Source organism: Rosa chinensis, chromosome 4 (assembly GCF_002994745.2).
Source record: "Rosa chinensis cultivar Old Blush chromosome 4, RchiOBHm-V2, whole genome shotgun sequence".
Lineage (NCBI taxonomy): Eukaryota > Viridiplantae > Streptophyta > Magnoliopsida > Rosales > Rosaceae > Rosa > Rosa chinensis.
The window spans coordinates 3696248-3714498 of record NC_037091.1 but is presented as its reverse complement, the minus strand read 5'-3'; the positions used below and the strand labels follow the sequence as shown (position 1 = coordinate 3714498).

The 18251-nt window shown below is 42.2% G+C and overlaps 1 pseudogene; it reads left to right on the top strand.

Moving 5' to 3' along the window:
- The first annotated feature begins 4094 nt into the window (after window positions 1-4094).
- LOC112198638 lies at window positions 4095-7608 on the top strand (annotated as a pseudogene).
- The last annotated feature ends 10643 nt before the right edge of the window (window positions 7609-18251 follow it).

The window sequence follows — 18251 nt, the reverse complement described above, 5'->3', positions numbered from 1 at the left end:
TGAACGCTACTTTTCTGAATATATGGAGGAGAAAACAAATCCTCAACAATCAAGACTTTACCCTAATTGGACTCCTAATAAGAATAGTCTTTTAATAAAGGGTCATTGACCTAAAGCACCAAAATTAACAAAAATTATCCCACTTACCCCAATAATAGATTTTTATTTCCACTAACACAATTTAAAGTGAAATAACAATTTTGACCTCAGCCTAATTAAAAATCTACATCAATGCCATCGATCTCTCTCCTCTCTCTCATTGCTCTCAGATCTCTCTCTCTCTCTCTCTCTCTCTCTCTCTCTCTCAGGATCCTCCATGGTGTTCTTCCTCTTCCCCTCCGACCCGGCCAGATCCAACTCAACCACGTCAGAGTCCAACTCGTCGGAGAAAGTCACCCTAGACATCTCGTTCTCGCTGACGATCACCCATGGTTTTGGTGCATTGAAATTGGATATGAGTAAGGCTTATGACAGGGTTGAGTGGGGGTTCCTCGAGATAGTCATGTGGAGTATGGGATTCAGCTAAGTATGGATCAGCTGGATTATGGGGTGTCAATAGCTTCAGGAGCTCCTTCTATAAACCATCTTTTCTTTTCCGACGACTCCTTTATTTTCATGAAAGCAAAAAGGGAGGGATGTGAGCATCTAAAGGGGGTATTGCAGCTGTATGAAAGTGCATCCAGCCAAGAGATAAACTACCAAAAGAGCAAAATCTCATTTTCAAAAAATGTGGAGTTGGCAGTACAAGAGTGTTTGGCTTCTGTTTTTGAGGTGGAGAGGGTTGATAAGCATGATAAATACCTAGGATTGCCAACTGAGGTTAGTTATTCTAAAACTAAAGCTTTCCAAGAAATAAAATGAAGGGTTGGAAGGACAGAATGTTGAGTGCAGCTGGTAAGGAGGTTATGATAAAATCGGTGGTCCAATCTATGCCCACCTATGTCATGAGCTGGTTTGAATTACCAAAGCACCTTTGTGTGGAGATGCATAGATGTATGGCGGAGTTTTGGTGGGGTGACACGGAGAATGGTAGGAAGATTCATTGGTTGGCTTGGGATAAGATGTGTATTCCTAAAGCTAAAGGAGGACTTGGTTTTCGGAAGATGGTGGATTTCAATCATGCCCTTTTGGCAAAATAAGGGTGGAGGCTAATTCGGTACCCAGATTCGTTGTTGGCAAGAACCCTCAAAGCAAAGTACTATCCACATTCTGATTTTATGCATGCAACTGTTGATCCGGGGGACTCCAACACTTGGGAGGAGTCTAATTAAAGACGAAGATGTTTTGGCAAAAGGTCTGCGTTATCAGGTTGGTACAAGTGATAGCATATCTGTGTGGCTTGACCCTTGGATTCCAAGGCCTCATACTTTTAAACTGGTTACACCTGTGATGGAAGGCTTAGAGGAGCTTAAAGTTGCAGACCTTATAGACCAAGAATCTAACGAGTGGATTGTGGAGATGCTCGAGGAGTTATTTTCTCCTGATGAAGTTGATCTGATTGTTAAGATACCGCTAAGTGTGAGAAATCCTCCTGATCGGATTGTTTGACATTATGACAAGTGTGGGATTTATAGCGTCAAGAGCGGATATCATGTCACTAGAAGACTGTCCTCTACAATATTTCAAGCATCTACCTTGGCGGGACAACCAGTCTTGATGGTGTTCTAGAAGAAGCTTTGGAGGGTGAATGTCCAACCTAAGGTCCGTTCCTTTATTTGGCGTTTAGTGTGTGGATGTGGCGACCCGAGGGAGGGGTCCCACAGCACCGCGACCCCGAGCCAATGAGAAACCGACATGTCATGAATGACGTCTCGATGACTCATCAACCCGAAATTGCAAGGCCTTTTGGGTTTAGACTGTTGGTTTACAAAACACTTTCTTGGACAAATCGTTCTAGCAACCGAATAACATATTTTCAAAAGCGGAATTTGAAATGGGCTATGCGTTTTGGGCTTACAATCCCTCGGGTCACCACAGTAAAATTATACCTACCAAAGAAGCGTTGAGTAAGAAAAGAGTCCAACTTCCAGAGACGGTATGTGTTGTGCAAATGTGATGTAGGTGCCCTTGGTTTGCCAGCAAGGAATCATCATTCAACTTCTCTTCATGCATGGATCTTGGATATGGTGGACGTACTTCCCATGCAACAGGTGTGTACCTTTTTCATGTCTCTTTGGACTATATGGGTAGAGAGGAATCAAATTGTATGGAATGGGAGAACATTAATCCCATGCATGCTTCTGCATGGTCAAACCAACTTATTTTGGAATACCAACGTTTGCATCCATTTAAGGAAGAAAGGCAGCCTTGGAGAAGGGAGAAAACAAAGTGGGTCTTCCCTCCCAGTGGGAGGCTCAAGTTGAATATTGACAGATCATTCCAGCGAGATGGGGGCCAAGGCGGGATAGGTGTTGTTGTGCGGGATTTTAGTGGTAAGGTTCATGCTACATGGTCCAGGCTTCTACCGAATGCAGGTTCTGCATTTCAATGTGAAACTGAGGCCTGTAGAGCAGCTTTGCTCCTAGCTATACACCAAGGATGGCGAGAGGTCGAAGTTGAGAGTGACTCGTCAGTTTTAGTAAATGCTCTGAATTACCAAGGGGAGGACAACTCAGAGGTTAGTTAAATTATTGATGATTGTAAATATTATGTCATTGCTTTTGATGCTATTGTAATTCGACAGATCTTCAGAGAAGCAAATAGTGTGGCAGATAGACTTACCCACTTTGCTAGTTTTAGTTCATGTTAGTGGCCTATATTTAGGGGAGGCTCCTGATTACTTACAGGATGTCCTCTATGAAGATTTTTGTAAAGCTCTATAAATACTCGGGGTACAGGTATTACGTCTCCCCCCCCCCCCCTCGATGCGTCAATCTATATTAAATAATAACATGAGTGTGGGGATTAGCCTCCCAGCTTGATTGGGTTCCAAACTCCCTTTCAAACCAAACTCCCTTTCAAAAAAAAAATGCTAAATTTTCAATGTATTCTTAATATTTTATATTTTAAAATTTAAAAAAATAATATTTTATTATTATAAAAACGGAACGGATCATTAACTGATTGAACCAACCTAAATCTATGTTTAATTCATTAAATAAGTGGATTAACGGATCCGGATCATTAACGGATCAAATTGAAAATCCAAACTCATCCAGAGCGGATTCTAATCAAAATCTGATCTATTTATAAGTCTAAGAGCAACACGCAGCGAACCCAGTCTAGTTGTTAGTTCAAAAATAATCAGTAACAAAAAATCTTTGTTTATTAAGTTTAACCTGCTCCCCAATGAAAAAGCACAGAAAGTCTTTGTTTATTAAGTTTAAACTTCCCCTCGACGAAAAGGCCCGTCAATGGCACCAAATTCCTAGTTTACGCGGTAATTCCTGCTGGGCCACTTAGAGTCTTGGTCGTTGGACTCGTAGGGGAATAAACAAAAAATTAATTATGAGCTAGAGTCTTGGAAACCGTCTTGTCGGATCGCGAAGTTCGGTGGAGTTTTCTTGCCGGTAGCGTGGCTGCTGTAGCTGCTTCCTCCTTGTTGCTGGGCTTGTCTATTGGTGGCAAAGTATATGGGCTCGCCTGGTTTGGGCTCATGAGTCTTCTTTCTTTAGGCTTGTTTTGGCAAAAATGGGCCTGTTGTCCTCTTCTGCTTCGGTTTGTGTTTGGAAGGCCCAGTGTTCTGATTTGGCAATAGAAAAAAAAAAAAAAAAAGACTCGAGTGAAGTATGAAAGATGAAACATCTTAATCTGGACAAAGCACGTGACCGCATTGCCATGGGTAATCGTCTCATATTTTATGGTGTAGTGGCTGTGATATTCCTACTCTTGTCAATTTGCCCGACAAAAGTAATTGTGGGTGCATTGCCCGATTAAACCATTCGCTTGACATTTAGATATAATCATTCAATACTTCGAATTTTCCATGATCGGTTCACTGGATTCATTCGATTAATTAATTGATACAGGAAATGACCAGGAAACCGGGAAATACTAAAGGGACTTTGCTGGAGCCTTAACGTTATTAACGCGAAATCCAGTTTATAAATAAAGGTTTACGAGATGAAGGAGAACAACTCGAACCGCTTTGTATATCCAATACTCCAGAAACTTTTCGATCATCAGTCCCAGAAACGAATTATCAACTTTTGCATTGTGAGTGGCAAAATAAACATCGTTTTTCCCTTCAGTTGTATTTGTATTTGCTTTTATATAAAAGCATGTCCAAGTCTACCACCCTGCATGCAAAGTTGGGGAGCATTGAGTTGCAGCTCGATGTTCCGAGCACTGGTCTTGACATCAGCAAAAGAAAATGGCATTCTGCTTTCATTACCATCTATTGCTCTAGAGCCTTCCACTCTTTAAGACCTTCTACTCTTCCCAAACATACCAACTCCACATTCATATCTCGCACACTCTCTTACTCCATAGTTAGGGTCGAGCCAGTCTCGGTGCCAGCCATCAATGGATTCAAAGCAGACCAAAAAAGCCTCACTGAGCTTGTGAAGGAGAAAAATCTCAACAAGCTCTTGGAGCTTGGAGGGGTTCAAGAAGTAGCATCAGCTCTCAAAACTGATGCAGAGCATGGAATCAATGGTGATGATGCTGAAGACATTGCGTGCAGACACGAAGCATTTGGTTCCAACACATACAAGAAACCGCCAACGCAAGGATTCCTCCACTTTGTGTGGGAAGCCTTGAAAGACCTTACAATTCTCATTCTTTTAGGCTGTGCTGCGCTCTCTCTTGGTTTTGGTATAAAAGAGCATGGACTAAAAGAAGGTTGGATTGATGGTGGAAGCATTTGTCTCGCAGTCATTCTGGTCATTTCTGTTTCAGCAATAAGCAACTACAGACAGAGCAGACAGTTTGACAAGTTGTCGAAAGTCAGCAACAATCTCCAGATTGAGGCTGTGAGAAATGGAAGGCGCCAACTGATTTCAATATTCGAAATTGTGGTGGGTGATGTCATCTGCTTGAAAATTGGAGATCAAGTTCCAGCTGATGGATTACTTCTAGAGGGCCACTCTTTATCAGTAGATGAATCAAGCATGACAGGGGAGAGCGACCATGTTGAGATAAGTGTCACTGAGAATCCTTTCTTGTTCTCTGGGACTAAAATAGCTGATGGTTATGGTCGCATGCTTGTCACATCAGTCGGGATGAACACGAATTGGGGTGAAATGATGAGCCAAATTAGCCAAGACACCAGTGAAAAGACACCTCTGCAAGCACGTCTAGACACGCTAACTTCTTCGATAGGTAAAGTTGGTTTGGCAGTTGCTTTCTTTGTTCTTGTAGTCATGCTGGTCAGATACTTCACAGGGAACACCGAGGATGAGAATGGAAACAAAGAGTACAATGGCAGCAAGACCAAATCTGACGACATAATAAACGCTGTCATTGGGATTGTAGCAGCAGCAGTTACAATTGTTGTGGTAGCAATTCCAGAAGGTCTACCATTAGCTGTGACTCTCACTCTTGCATATTCCATGAAGAGAATGATGGTTGATAATGCAATGGTCCGGAAGCTCTCTGCATGTGAGACCATGGGATCTACTACAACAATTTGTACCGACAAAACAGGCACTCTGACCATGAACCAGATGAAGGTAACTAAGTTTTGGTTGGGGAAAGAATCTGTGGAAGAAGAAGCTTATTCATCTATCTCTCCTTATGTTCTCAACTTGATCCAAGAAGGGGTTTCTCTCAACACAACTGGTAGTGTGTACAGCCCTAGCTTGGATTCCGAAATTGAGATCTCTGGCAGTCCCACTGAAAAGGCTATTCTTTCATGGGTAGTACATGGGTCGAAGATAAATATGGAGAAAGTGGTGAAGAGCTGTAGCATTCTCCACGTCGAAGCCTTTAATTCGAAGAAGAAACAAAGTGGAGTTCTGGTGAAGAGAAAGGCAGACAACTCAATCCATGTACACAGGAAAGGAGCAGCAGAAATGATACTAGCAATGTGTACAAGTTACTATGATGCCTCTGGAATTGTTAAGGATATGGATTACAATGAAAAAATGAACTTTGAGCAGATTATTCAAGGTATGGCAGCCAGCAGCCTCAGATGCATCGCATTCGCACATAAAGAAGTTCCAGCAGAGGAGCAAGTTGAAGGAGACCAGAAAGTTGTGCTAAAGGAAGATGGATTGACCCTATTGGGACTTGTGGGCCTTAAAGATCCATGCCGTCCAGGTGTGAGAAAAGCAGTTGAAGATTGCCAATATGCTGGGGTGAACGTCAAAATGATTACCGGAGACAATGTTTTCACCGCAAAAGCCATAGCCACTGAGTGTGGGATACTCAGGCCTGGTCAGGATATGCTCGGAGCAGTGATAGAAGGTGTCGAATTTCGCAACTACACGCCAGAAGAGAGAATGGAGAAAGTTGAGAAAATTTCTGTGATGGCAAGGTCTTCTCCGTTTGATAAGCTTCTAATGGTGCAATGCTTGAAACAGAAAGGTCATGTAGTTGCAGTGACAGGTGATGGCACCAATGATGCACCGGCATTAAAAGAAGCTGATATAGGACTTTCTATGGGGATTCAAGGAACAGAAGTGGCTAAAGAGAGCTCAGATATTGTGATAATGGATGATAACTTTGCTTCAGTTGCGACAGTTTTGATGTGGGGAAGATGTGTGTACAATAATATCCAGAAGTTCATACAATTCCAACTCACCGTCAATGTTGCAGCTCTTGTGATCAACTTTGTTGTGGCAGTTTCAGCAGGTCAAGTCCCATTAACAGCAGTTCAGTTATTGTGGGTCAACTTGATCATGGACACACTTGGAGCGCTTGCTCTTGCCACAGAAAAACCCACAAGAGAACTGATGGAGAAGCCACCAGTGGGAAGGACAGCGCCTCTCATCACAAACATCATGTGGAGGAACCTCTTGCCTCAAGCACTGTAGCAGATAACAGTCCTCTTGATCTTACAATTCAGGGGCAAAGCAATCTTTGATGTCAGTGATAAGGTAAAGGACACATTGATCTTCAACACTTTTGTGCTTTGCCAGGTGTTCAATGAGTTCAATGCAAGGAAGCTAGAGAAGAAGAATGTGTTCAAGGGAATACATACCAATAAGTTGTTCATGGGGATCATTGCAGTGACAATTGTTCTTCAGGTCGTGATGGTGGAGGTTCTCAAGAAATTTGCAGATACAGAGAGGTTGAATTGGGGACAATGGGGTGTATGCATAGGGATTGCAGTCATCTCTTGGCCAATTGGTTGGCTAGTCAAGTCTATACCTGTTCCACAGAAACCCATTTTCAGCTATCTGAAGATGAAGAAAAATAAGCACCCCAGATGAACTTCAACATGAGAAGAACTGTCCGGATGAATGCACACGCATTGTTGGATAGTAGTATGTTCTGAATTAGAATATATTCATTTTGTTCGTTTATTAAATAATTGGTAATTATTTTTTTGTTTTGTAAACATGTCATTACTATTCTAGGACAGTGTAATGTAAATTCATATCTTATATGGAAGTTTGCTCTGCATTTTGTTCAAAATGTAACATACTGAATATGTATAAGCAATGAGAATCTGATTCCATGTACTGCAAAAAATAATAATTTGAATACAGTTTTTAATCTGAATATAATCTGATTGCATTTTGTTCATACCAAAACCTACTGCAATATAGTTTTTAACGACTGTGACTAGCTAAAAAGAATCTTTTTTGTGCTGAATATTTGACATTTTTGTAGCTGAAGATGTGATTTTCAACTCAAATGCAATCGTACAAAACTAAATCATAAGGGCATATAGGATTGTGAAAACAAAGAGTATATAGACTAAAATGAAATTCTGCTACCAATAAGACAATATATAGTTTGAGCAGTATACCTTCTGAAACAGCTGCAACCAAGCTGATTGCAATAGCAGCAACATTTACTTTGGCAGGAATATTTGGATGGACTTAAGGATGTTATTATACACACTTCTTCCGCACCTCTATTTGGCAACATTCCGGCAACATTCAATGCAGGTGCATCATTAATACCGTCGCCAGTCACTACTGCAACTACGTAGATGACCCTTCCCAATCAAGCATTGCAGCATTAGAAGCTTGTCAAATGTAGAGGGCACTTCCATTACACATTTTGCCAACCTTCTCCATTGTCTTTTGTGGTGTTTTTGAAATTGCAGACCTTCTATCTCTCTTTTCCATCTTTTGTAATTTGTATTTCCAGCAATTCTGTTTACTTCACCAATCCAACCTCCTTTGAATACTTAATACTCCTGTATTTGTTTCGAGGCATTTCATCGAACATTTGGTGGGCATCACCATGAATTGCTAGTTTTGAGAGCTAAAGCTCACTTCTTCAGTCCTCCTCCCAACTCCTTGAACTGATGAGGACTTCTGCGATTCACAAGTCGGATGTTTCCATCTTCTCCTCACTCTCAAAGTCTCTTTCCTTCTTTTCCTCACTTGTTTGGGATTATCCTAATAGTATGATAAGACTAGACCTTATCAACTTGGAAACTTAATAGAATAGAGGACTGGGATCACTTCGAGGGGATCAACCTCCAATATTAAATTGAATACTTTCATTCATTCTCCCTTCTCAAGATAATACGTACATATTCTTATAGGGACTAGATGCATATTCTAGAGTATGACCCCTAGAAGACCACACCCATAATTAACATTGGGAAATACCAACCCTAATTAATATCATGGAAACACAAACTTATTTAATAACATAGGAACATAGGCTACTAGGAAGTTCCAGAGACGAATCATATTTCTAGAATTCTCCGAGACTCTACCATTCCACCCCTCTGGAAATTAACCTTGTCCTCAAGGTTGGGATGTAATGAAGTCCGGGAACTTCTCCTTGATTGAATCATAAGGCTCCCATGTAGCATCCTCAACTGGTAAGTTTGCCCACTTGATGAGAAGGTCCACATTAGCTCGATTATTGCGCTTAACAAGCCGACGCTCCAGGATTGCTTCTGGTTCAAATTTAGTCTCCCCAGTAAGAGAAACATCTGGGAGATGACTCTGGACAGAAACTTGAGCTCCCAGTTTCTTTTTAAGACATGAAACATGGAACACAGGGTGGATTTTAGTTCCATCCGGTAAATCAAGCCTGTAGGCAACTGGTCCGATGCGTGTAAGGACTTTGTAAGGACCATAAAAACGAGGAGATAACTTCTTGGATGCACGTACTGTAACAGAGGTTTGCTTATAAGGCTGAAGACGCAGGAATACCCAGTCACCTACCTCAAACTGTCGTTCACTACGGTGCTTGTCAGCTTGATGCTTCATTCTAGCTTGTGCATAAACCAAATTATGCTTCAAGAGTTCTAGCATTCTGTCTCTATTTCTGAGGTCACAGTCCACTTGATGAACACTCGAGCTACCATGGGTATAGGAAGTAATGAGTGGAGGGGGACGTCCATAGAGAGCCTCAAAGGGAGTTTTTTTGATGGATGAGTGGAATGTTGAATTATACCACCACTCAGCCCAAGGGAGCCAACGAACCCAATCTTTTGGCCGATCACTGGTAAAGCACCTTAAATAAGTTTCCAAGCACCGATTGACTACTTCGGTTTGACCATCCGTTTGTGGGTGGTAAGAAGTACTCATTTTCAGTTGTGTTCCTTGTAAACGAAAGAGTTCCTTCCAGAAAGTGCTAGTGAACACCGGGTCTCGGTCACTAACTATTGAATGGGGCATTCCATGCAGCTTGAAGATATTCTCAACAAACAATTGAGCAACAGTAGCAGCAATATATGGATGAGATAAAGGACAAAAATGTGCATACTTAGTGAGACGATCAACCACCACATAGATGATATCTTTTCCTTGAGATAGGGGTAGTCCCTCCACGAAATCCATTGAAATGTCTTCCCAAACATGTTCTAGAATTGGTAAGGGCTGCAAAAGACCCGGACTAGCCACTGTTTCACCCTTGTTCCTTTGACAAGTATCACACTCTTCAACAAACTTCTTTATTTCCTTACGCATACCCTTCCAGTAAAAGGCACGAGAGACCCTTTTGTATGTTCGAAGGTAACCGGAATGTCCCGCTGTGGGTGAAGCATGGAATTCATGGAGTATTAATGGTTTTTGAGCCGAATGAGCCACTAGAACAATGCGACCCTTGTGTCTAAGGTCTGTTCCATCCCATGTATAGTGACGAACAACACTTGGCTCTTTTTGTATCTTATGAATCAGTTCTTGCACCTCATTGTCTTCCCTCCATTCCCTCCTTATGTCATCAATTCCTGCAAAAATAGGGGCTGAAATTGCCGAGAGTTCAACTTGTTCCGGCAACCGTGATAATGCATCTGCTACCACATTCTCAACTCCCTTCTTGTAGATTATTTCATAGTCATATCCCATAAGTTTAGATACCCAACGTTGCTGTTCCATTGAGGAAATTCTTTGCTCCAAGATGTATTTGATGATTTTATGATCTGTTTTAATCTGAAAATGTCTCCCAATAAGATAAGGTCGCCACTTGGTAACGGCATGCACTATTGCCATCATTTCCTTGTCGTAAACTGACATTTGTTGGTGCAATGGAGAGAGAGCCTTGCTTGTAAAAGCCAGCGGTCGACCTTCTTGCATTAGGACAGCGCCAATCCCTACTCCAGAAGCATCACACTCGAGCACAAATACTTTATGAAAGTCTGGTAAGGCCAGAACTGGGATTGTGGTCATTGCTGATTTCAATTTGACAAAGTCATTCTCAGCTTCTGAATCCCATTTAAATGAATCCTTCTTTAGAAGCACTGTTAATGGGGCACTGATCTTTCCATAGTCCTTAACAAATTTCCGATAATAACCGGTCAATCCAAGGAATCCTCTTAGTGCTCGAACCGTCTTTGGAGTTGGCCAATCCACCATTACTTTAATCTTTGAAGGGTCTGCTGCTACACCTTCTTTTGACACAATATGGCCAAGATATTCCACCTCCTCTGATCCAAAGTTGCATTTGGATTGCTTAACAAACAGAGAATTCTCCCGAAGGAGATCAAGAACTATACGCAGATGATTTAAGTGGGCATCCCATGATGAACTATAGACAAGAATATCATCAAAGAATACCAAAATGAACTTACGAAGATATGGCCGGAAGATATCATTCATGAAGCTCTGAAAAGTGGATGGGGCATTTGTAAGCCCAAACGGCATGACTAGGAACTCATAGTGACCATCATGGGTTATAAAGGCAGTTTTTGCTATGTCTTCTTCATGTACCCGAATTTGATGGTATCCAGCTCGAAGGTCTAGTTTGGAAAAATATTGAGCTCCACCGAGTTCATCTAGCAGTTCCTCCACCACCGGAATAGGATATTTATCCTTTACTGTCATTTTATTTAGCACCCGGTAGTCGACACATAGTCTCCAAGAACCATCTTTCTTGCGAACCAATAATACTGGGCTAGAGTGTGGGCTAATGCTTGGCCGAATAATCCCTGCTTCCAGCATCTCCCTAACCATCTTCTCAATTTCTGTTTTTTGTATGTATGGATAGCGATATGGTCTGACATTAGCTGGTGTACTTCTTGGTAGCAAGGGAATACGATGATCATGTGTGCGCTTGGGGGGAAGTCCTTGGGGTGCTTCAAATACATCTGTGAATTCTGACAAAAGATCCTCCAATTCCCGAGGCTTTGTCTCTGAATATTGGAGCCTCATGCTCCATAATTGTGCCAAAAATATTTCAGGCCCTTTTTTGAGAATCTGCTCCATCTGATGAGAACTGACACTGGACACTTCACCAGAACCTTTTCCCTGAATAAAATATTTCTTTCCATTCAAAGTAAATTTCATAGTAAGTTTAGCAAAGTTCCAGATGATATCACCTAGAGTTCGTAGTCATCGTGCACCAAGGACCAAGTCATACCCATCTAATGGCAACAAGAAGAAAGGAGCTGTGATTTTCTGACCTTGAACCGAAATTTCCACATTGGGGCATCTCCCAGAGCAAGTCACTGGTCTTCCATCAGCAACCTTAACTTTGAACGCCTTGCATTCAATGGTTGAACAGGCTAGTCGCTTGGCCACCTTTATGTTAAGGAAATTATCAGTGCTACCCGAATCAATGAGAACAGTTACTGATTGTTTCTTCACATATCCTTCAACTCGCATGGTCTGTGGATTTGCATACCCGGCCAAGGCATGAACAATAATGGGAAATTGATCATCGTCATCCGAATTACAATCACCTGTCCCCTGAGCCTCAATTTCTCTTTTTGACTCTTCCTCTTCCTCATTGGCCCTTGCTGGTTCAATCATCAAGATACGCTTATGTTTGCATTGATGGCCTCGCTTCAATTTTTCATCACAATACCAGCACAATCCTTTTTATGTCCGCTCCTTTAGCTCTTGTTCTGTAAGCCTTCTTGGAGAGTTTCGAGCTCCAACAACACCCTGTTCAATCGTAGACTTATGGGAACTCTTGTGTTGGCGACGATTTTCTGCATTGAGTCTCTCTTCCTGCATTCGAGCAAAAGAAATTGCAGCTGACATAGTTCGGGGTCTATATGCCTTAACCTCGCGTCGAATGTCTGGATGAAGCCCTTCAACGAAAGTTCCCACCAACTGACGTTCAGTCCAATCACGAGCCCTATTGGATAACCGTTCAAAGCGACTCTGAAACTCCACTACGGTCGTTGTTTGATGAAGCTTTGCAAGCTCTCCATCTACATTCTCGTATTCCGAAGGTCCGAATCGTACAAGCAGGCCTTCGACAAACTCGTTCCATGTTGGGACTCCATGGCTTGACTCAAGCCAATCGTACCACTGGATCGCATCTCCATCAAGGTTAATTGAAGCTATCTCCACCTTTGAAGCTTCCGGAGTTCGATGGAAACGGAAATACTTTTCTGCTCTTGAAATCCATCCTGTAGGGTCTCCTCCTTCCCATCGAGGAAACTCCACCTTCATATGAGGATGACCCAGATTTCCTCTATGTAATCGCTGCTCGCCTTGATTCGGGATGAAGTGGTTGAACCCGGAAGCTGAACCCGAACCTGAATCTTGTCGGGTCCTATCAATAGCTTGGGTAATAGATTCTCGGAGGAGTACCATAAGCTGCTCAAACTTTTGATCAAACTGGGCAACAAGCTTTGCTTCAATCCTTGATTCCAATTGGCTTTCATCGATGGGTTTAGAGGACTGATTAGGAGCCATGGAATAACTCTCCAGATCAGATATGCCTAACTGATCTTTTTGTTTTCGCGTCAGGGGCATGCACCAGGTTGAAGCTCTAATACCAACTTGATAAGACTAGACCTTATCAACTTGGAAACTTAATAGAATAGAGGACTGGGATCACTTCGAGGGGATCAACCTCCAATATTAAATTGAATACTTTCATTCATTCTCCTTTCTCAAGATAATACGTACATATTCTTATAGGGACTAGATGCATATTCTAGAGTATGACCCCTAGAAGACCACACCCATAATTAACATTGGGAAATACCAACCCTAATTAATATCATGGAAACACAAACTTATTTAATAACATAGGAACATAGGCTACTAGGAAGTTCTAGAGACGAATCATATTTCTAGAATTCTCCGAGACTCTACCATAGTACCCACTACATATATATTGTCCTTGAAAAGATCAGAATTAGTAAAGCTTCGATCTTTAGTGTAAGCGTCGCCCTTCTGGTTAATGTTGTCTAAAGCCAAAGACCCATCTGCACTCAATTGAAGTGAAACACAACCGACCTCTTCACATGGTCTAACGGTTATAATTTTTACGGGGTCTGTCGTGAAATAAACTGGCACAACTACAAGGGTGGCAGTTCATGATTCTCAGTCCTCTATGTATGCGGTATGCCTGCCTACTCATATAAAACTTTGAATTGTTTTTAGGAAAGGAGAAAATTTCATTTAATTATCCATGGCCAGAAGGCACGTACATCGAATGGTGTCTTACACCAAAATCATATATGGTATAAGCTACCAGACAAAGGACAGATGACCCTCACTGCTAACACATGCGCTCACTTAATGAGCCTACATACAAGAAATCAAACCCTCACTACAAAGCCTCTCTTTGAAAAGTAAACCTAGTCGCTTAGAGACCTCAATTGGTGTACAACTAGAGAGAACTAAGAAGCAAATAGTAAAAGACTCAATTTCAAGTACTAGGCAAGGAGACCCGGGAACCAAAAGCTTCCCTTTGCCCTTGGCTCGAGAATCCTCCGTTGTTACTACTCTAGAGGATTTGCTAGAGGCACGAAAGTGCGTAGTTCCCTAACAAAATTAGAGAGTAATACAAACCTAGGGTTCCCAAAGCAAGAAAACATAATAGTAACTAAAAAAATTAAAATATAAAATAAAACATCTTGAACCCAGAGGAAAACCCTAGGCCCACCACCGGATTAGAGCCCAAGAGCTCCAGCCATTGAGCCCGGCCCACGACATGTGCTGCACAGACAGGCCAGCCAACACCAACGTGCTTCCAAACCCGTCACGCCGCCGCTTGCAGATCCCGACCTCTGGCGAAGTCACGTCGTCGATCAGCACCTCAAACCGCCCTCCACTGCACGCACCGAAGCCAATCCATACCTGCTCTTCGCCGTCCTCCGCTGTAAGCACTGAGATCAATCCAAACTCCAATGATTTTATGGCAAGATCCGAATGGATCAACCCATAGAAACCACCAACACAGATACGAAGCCCAGCCACAAACCCGACGAATGCGGCGAGATCCGAACGGATCCGATCAGGCTCCACCATCTGTCGTGAACCCTCTGCCTGTGTCGACACTGCCGCCAGCCAAAACCATGGCATAAGGAGCCCATTCAACCCCAATCGCCGCTCACTCACGCCGGCAACCCATCCGGCCGCACTCGACTATCGCCGACGAGGCCAGAAGCCATCGTTAGCGCCGAGGCGCAGCCGGACAGGCACGGACGGCAACTTGTCTTTCTAGGTTTTCTCTAGGTTTTCCTCCGAGTTTCTCTACTCCTTACGTTCCTCACCTATATATAAAACTTTGAATTAAATCGACAACTACGGGATATATGTTGTTAAAACTATAGAAAATTACATGCGAGCGTCATTTTGAGAATTATATTAGCCACAAGGCCACCTAAATTTTCTTGTACAAATAAAGTCACCTGCATTCATAAAATTATTTCATTCTTGATAATTTTACCCTTATACCTAATAAACCCAAGGTCTATCAGCCTTACATCGATATGTGATCGCTCTCTCTCTCTCCCTCCGATCACAAATCTTCACGTCTTGGTCTCTGCCTCCGATTTCGGCGACCACCATCCTCACCACCGTCTCTCAGATCGGACCCAGCCTTCACCGACCCGAACTCTGACGAAGATTCTCTCTCTCTCTCTCTCTCTCTCTCTCTCTCTCTCTCTCTCATTCAAATCTCAATGAAGCCATAGGTAGGCCTTGAATTTTTGGACAGCGACGTTGACGTGATCGGAGAGATCAATTGGGATTTCGTATTCGACGATGCGAATGGGTTAGATTTGTTGCAAGAGTTGGAGAACCCGGCCGTCACAGGGGCAACTAGGGCTTCACCTTCTTCATTGTCGTCATCAACGGTGGAGGATGCTCTGGCCAACTCGGAGACGGGATCGATTGACAAGTGGATCGGCGAGGTTGAGGAGATGCTGATGAAAGATGATGACGGAAGCAAGGTGGCTTTGGAGGAGCCACCTAGGGAGTACTGTGAGCTTTTTTTTGGCGGATGTACTCGTGGATTCACCGTCGACAGAATCTCCGGCTGACGTGGCTTCGAATTCAAACAGCTGCGCTGAGTCAGAGAAGGAGAAAACTGATGGATCGCCACTCAACAATAAAAGGAGAAGGTACTGTTAATTTATTCATATTCATAGAGTCCTAAATGGATTATTGAAATTGAGGAAATGCTTGAATATAATAGGATTATTTGTAAACTATGCCAGTACTTGATATTTTTAGTTTTATTAGTGTGGTTGTGCAAGTTATTCAAAATGGTTTGATGATTTGCCTTGGTGATTCACGGAAGAATTGACTTTTTTTTGTGAAGACGGTGGAGGATAAGCCATATAGGTGGCAGATTACACATTGAAGAGGCAAATGCAACATTCTTGAGCGGTGAAATTGACTAGTTCTTGGTTTCAGACAATTTTGGCTGAATTTGTGTCTAATTGTTGGTTTGTTTGGTTGAAATCGGAGTGCTTTGATTCAAGCATTTGAGCATTTGACATTGTAAATTTATAGTTATTTTGATGAACACATGTAATTTGTACATGCTATTAATGTATACAACCATTTGACATTGTAAATATATAGTTATTTTCATGTTTCGAAGTAGCTTTTTGTATTGGTCGGTAATAGTTTTCTTAGTTGTTTGCAGTAGCTTTGTTAGTTTCTGATAATAGATTACTTGGTCTCTGAGAGTAGCTTTTGTTTTGTTTGGTAATAGCTTTTGGTGTTAGTGAGCGTAGTTTTTGGTATTGATGAGAGTAGTTTTTGTTGATGGTGGGAGTAGTTTTTGATACAAGAGTAACTCTCTAATTTTACGGCTTACTCTAGTGAATGATGCTCATGGATACAAGTTATGTTGATTGATTATGATATGTGCAATACATGCAAGATTGAGCATTGCAAGCTTTCGACATTGTAAATTTATAGTTGTTTTAATGTTTCATAGTAGTTTTTGTGTAGGTTGGTAACAGCTTTCTCAGTTGGTGATAGTAGCTTTGTTAGTCTTTGGTGAGAGTAACTTTTGGTGTGATGATTGTAGCTTTTTGTGGTGGTGATAGTAGTTTTTAACGTTGGTGAGAGTAGCTTTTGTCGGTGGTGAAAGTAGGTTTTTGCGGTGGTGATAGTAGTTTTTTTCGGTGGTGATAGTAGTTTTTTGCGTTGGTGAGAGTAGCTTTTATTGATGGTGAGAGTAGTTTTTGATACAAGAGTAACTCTCTAATGTTAGTGAGAGTAGTTCGTTGGTGTTAGTGACAGTAGCATTTGTTGCTAGTGAGAGTAGCTTTTGGTGTTGGTGAAAGCAGCTTTTGCTGTTGGTGAGAATAGTTTTCTAGTGTTGGTGAGAGTAGCATTTGTTGCTAGTGAGAGTAGCTTTTGGTATTGGTGACAGTAGCTTTTGTTGGTGGGGATAGTAGCTTTTCGTTTTGGGGAGCATAGGTTATTTGGTAAGCAGTAACTTTTATTGTTGGTGATAGTAGCTTTTGTTATCTCATTGGAGGTTGTCGGAAATCTAACTAGAGTAGCTTTTGTTGCTAGTGATATTAGCTTTTGTGACCTTGCCGGAGACTGCCAGAAATTTCAACAGAGTAGCTTTTGTGACCTCGCCGGTGACTGCAGGAAATTTCAACAGAGTAGCTTTTGTTGCTAGCTACAGTAGCTTTTGGTGTCAGTGACAGTAGCTTTTGTGGTCGCTGGAGTTCACCGAAAGTTGGCCGGAGTTCGCCGGAGGTCGACTGGAGACCCGCCGGAGTTGATCAGAGACCTCGCCGGAGAGGAGAGAGAGAATGAATGTTGATTTTGTACTCTTGTGGCATTTATATAAATATATTGGTTTTTAATATCCAAAATATAACATCTTTTTTAATCTAGTAACCTTATGAAGGAAAAAACTAGTTGGTGGCCTTATGACTAAAAAAACATTCTAAGATGCACTTATATGTAATTAACCCTTAAAACTATAAGTCACATATAATAAGTCATGTTATCTTTGAGCAAAAGAAAAGAAAAGAAAAAAAAAGCATCCAACTCTGGACTCGACACTGAACATCCATCACTAGCAGGATCCACTGTTCCTCCTCCTTCCATCGTAGTGTCGATTGATCAAATCTAATGACCTGGCCAATCGCAGACCCTATCAGAGTTAGGGTTTCTTTGTTACGAAGGGCTATCGACAGTCCCTTCACCACCACCCAAGACTCCAACTTCCACAGCGGGACTGTTTCCACCGAACCAATCCCATCATAGTCTCCAAGCAACAACATCGTATTCCTGTAAAACCACAGCCCGCCATGTAGAGCCTTATTGCGATCCGCTTCGTGATCAAACTGAAAAAGAAATCGATCTCCAACATCCTAGACGGAGAGATCCGATTTCACACGCCAAATTGAGGGTATAGTCCCTTTGAAACCAGGGAATAGAGTCTTATTCCCGAGTAGGCGCCCAACCATATACCAGTGAGTATCCTGCAGAGCCGCCGCCCCCACCGCTCCTAGTGTGACCCTTGCAGAGTCAGAGGGGTTACGAGCAGCCATAGCCCTAATCTGC